Source organism: Apaloderma vittatum, unplaced genomic scaffold (assembly GCF_000703405.1).
Source record: "Apaloderma vittatum isolate BGI_N311 unplaced genomic scaffold, ASM70340v1 scaffold14430, whole genome shotgun sequence".
Taxonomy (NCBI): domain Eukaryota; kingdom Metazoa; phylum Chordata; class Aves; order Trogoniformes; family Trogonidae; genus Apaloderma; species Apaloderma vittatum.
In genome coordinates, this window is record NW_009696296.1 from 1,798 (window position 1) to 5,115 (window position 3,318).

General features: G+C 46.8%; 1 non-coding gene across 1 annotated transcript; it reads left to right on the forward strand.

The window, feature by feature from the left end:
- The first annotated feature begins 1,530 nt into the window (after positions 1-1,530).
- Positions 1,531-1,604, forward strand: TRNAR-UCU. Its single transcript has one exon. It is a non-coding gene; the product is annotated as a tRNA-Arg (tRNA).
- Positions 1,605-3,318: the final 1,714 nt, after the last annotated feature.

The window sequence follows — 3,318 nt, forward strand, 5'->3', positions numbered from 1 at the left end:
AGGGACTGTGGCACTACATTTGCACTGCAGTTGGTTCACAGTGTAATTTACCTCAAGGATTATTGATTTACTGGGTATCTCTTACAGCAGGAAGGGTTTTGTCCAGTAGAAGTTTAACCCCTGCCTCGTTTCCCACCACTTCTGGCTGGATTTTACTCGTCAAGACAACTGTAAACCTTTCCAGAGCATCAGTTAAAAGAAACCCCAGTTCTTTGGTTTTGTGCTCGATGCGCTGAGGTTGTTAGTGCTGTGCCTCTTCGTGTTAGCACCACGGTGCAATTTGTGTAAAAGTCCATTCTTTGACAGCTGGGGACAAAGGCTTAGTGTAAAATTACCAAGGGTATTAATTTTTTTTCTGTTTTGGCTACATGCCTGGCCGAATGCATGGAGAACAGAGGAAAGGAGCGATTGTGTGACAGGACAGCTGTACAGACAGTCAAATTTTTCCCATTATGGAGTGGGCTAACTGGTTACTGTCACTCGCATACGTGGTACGTGCTCGGTACCGTGCAGGATTGGGAGGTGCTGGTCCCGCACGGGCGGCACAGAGGTACAGTCGGTGGCATCTTCACTGGTCTAGACCGATGTCCTCTACAGGTGTTATCCTGGTGGCTGCACTTCTGGCCGTGGTTATGTGTCTCATTCCGTCAAAGGGTAAATCTTGTGTTGTTTTATCGTTGGTACAGGGTGTTCTCAGCCAGCGAGAGCTGGCCTGGCTGGGGTTGTCCGGTCCCATCGTAGTCTCAGGTGGGATTCATCCTTCTAAGCGAGTCCTGCTGCGGTTTGCAGCTCACTTTTCACACTTGCCCCTAATTAAGAGCGTGTTTAGGAGTGAACGTCGCTCTCAAACTCTCACAGTTTGTTCACAGGAAGGACTCATGTCAGAGCCTGGTCAGTTGTTCAATAACTCAGTGGATGTAAAAGAGTATTTCCTGTTGTTTTCATGTCATGTTATTTATTTTCCAATGGAAGATGCGCATAGAGAAATGTTAAACCCCCAATTGACAGCTTGCTTAAAATCAAGGTATGAGAGCTATTTTTTCTTTCTTTTATTACTCTGCTCAAGCCGTGGGTCTCTGTGGTTTTCACTGTGACAAATAGAACGTTCTTTGTCACTGTCAGCATTTTGTGTTGTAAGCTAAATCCTCTGTCATCTTCTCTGAGCTTTTGCAATAGGGACGCTGCGACGATGCCGAGGGAGATGCAGCAATTTAATCTACTCCAGGATTTAGCTCTACCCTCGTTCGAGCTAGAGATGCTGCGGTGGAGGTTGCCAGAGATGCAGATACAAGCCTGCATCCAGGTTTTTGCTGCATCCCCACTGCCGAGCGAGATACAGATCATCCCCGGAATTATTGCCTGTCCCCGTGGAAGAAGGGAATGCCTAGAGATGGTGATTTGTAGAGGGAGATTGATCTGGGCACTGTGTTTTTACGCTGCCTTAGCATCGTGCTGACGGTCGGATGCGACGGCTGCTCCGGTGATGCAGGGATTTTTCAGTTCTGGTGCCAACATTAAGCTCACGGTGAGGTCTCTGTGGCGCAATGGACGAGCGCGCTGGACTTCTAATCCAGAGGTTCCGGGTTCGAGTCCCGGCAGAGATGATCTCCAGGCAGGTGTCTCTTTTCTTTTAATGCATGTTCCTTTGTGGGTCCCCATCCGTTACATTTACAACACCCCTGAGGGCGTCAGATGCGACTTTTCACAACGCCCTGTCTACAGCTGATGCACATAACGCTCGTGGGCTCCGCTTATAAGGCATCTCTCTCTCATCCTATTCCCCTTGCCTCATTGCTTTTGGTATCAGGTGGTCAGGCAATGGTTTAGAGTCCTCTGCCCGTATTTCCTCTGATAAATGTGGTCATTTTTTTTCCAAATATTCCAAATAACAAATAAGCTTTTTTAGGCTTATATTTAAACACTTCCCCTGGACTGACGTAGCAGTACAGTATGTTTGCTAGTCTGCCTGCGGGGAAACTCTGCTGTGAGTCTTCCTGTGTAAATGCGTAGTATCTCTAATCTTTTTTGTGTGAGAAGGAGAATCGCTTAGGTATAAGCCTTTCCCTTTGCCACTGGAGGATGTTTTCTGTTAATGCTTGGGTTTTTCTTTCGCTCAGAATGTTCAGTCTGTTTCTAAGTCTGGAGAACTCTTGTCCGATTCCTCTTCGGAAGTGGACTGGATTTTGGCTCAAATCAAAGACCTCGTGCAAGAGAACAGGTACGTCTCTTGATAAGGAGCTGAGGTGACAGGTACAACGCAGAGCTAGGCCTGTAGACCTGTTGCACTACCTTTTCACTGATGGTGGAGAAAGCAATTGGTTGATTTCCTCAACGTCTTTGAGGATTGAGTTGTTAATTGGTGATGATGAGACATGTTTCCTGTGCCAGATGGTCTCCAAGGTCTTGTCCCCTGGCCCCAAGGCAGTATCTTCGGTGTCTTCAAAAGCTCTCCCAACAACCTCGTGTAGACTTTGATTTCACAGTAACTTTTACAATCCTTCAACACGCTGCAGGACAATACTTGGCCTCTTCTATATTTCTGTTACTACAGGGCCTCTAGGACTCCGAGTGTCGAGACTTGATTATACAAATCTGCAGGAAATTCTTGTCCCAAGCTGAGAAACGTAATCAGTGTAACTGTAGAGAGGAGAGAGTATCCCATTAGTGATATGAGCTATAACTCCTACGGATGTTCTGAAAATAAATTCATACATGCCACACAAGCTGCTAATTAGTTGAAGAGATTTTCACGTGTGGTGCCAGAAGAAAATGCCAAGAAAGAGACTTGCACCTTGGTGGCGTTGCCCATGGGTTGCTGAGGATGGAGTAATGAGCAAGAAGGCTTGAAGGTTCTGTAAGGAGAAGCTTGACTTCCTAAACATGGAACTTCTATACCGGTTAAACTGTTGCTAGATGGTTGGAAGGTATTGGTAGAAGCAAGCTGTTGCACCCACCTGTGTTAAAACACGAGTAGAACAAGTGCAGCTGCTTTTGTATATAAATGTGTATGTAAATAGGCATTTGAACCTGACAGAGGGGAAACAGGCTGCCCCAGTGCAAAACAAGAATCTTGAAAGGTTGGAGCAAGAACGAAAGACTTCGTGAGACCTCACCTCGAGTACTGTGTCCAGTTTTGGTCACCACAGTACAAGGACATCGAGGTGCTGGAGCGGGTGCAGAGAAGGGCAACAAGGCTTGTGAGAGGTCTGGAAAACTGGGTTTGTTTAGTCTGGAGAAGAGGAGGCTGAGAGGAGACCTTATTGCCCTCTACAACTGCCTAAAAGGAGGCTGGAGTGAGGCTGGTGCTGGTCTCTTCTC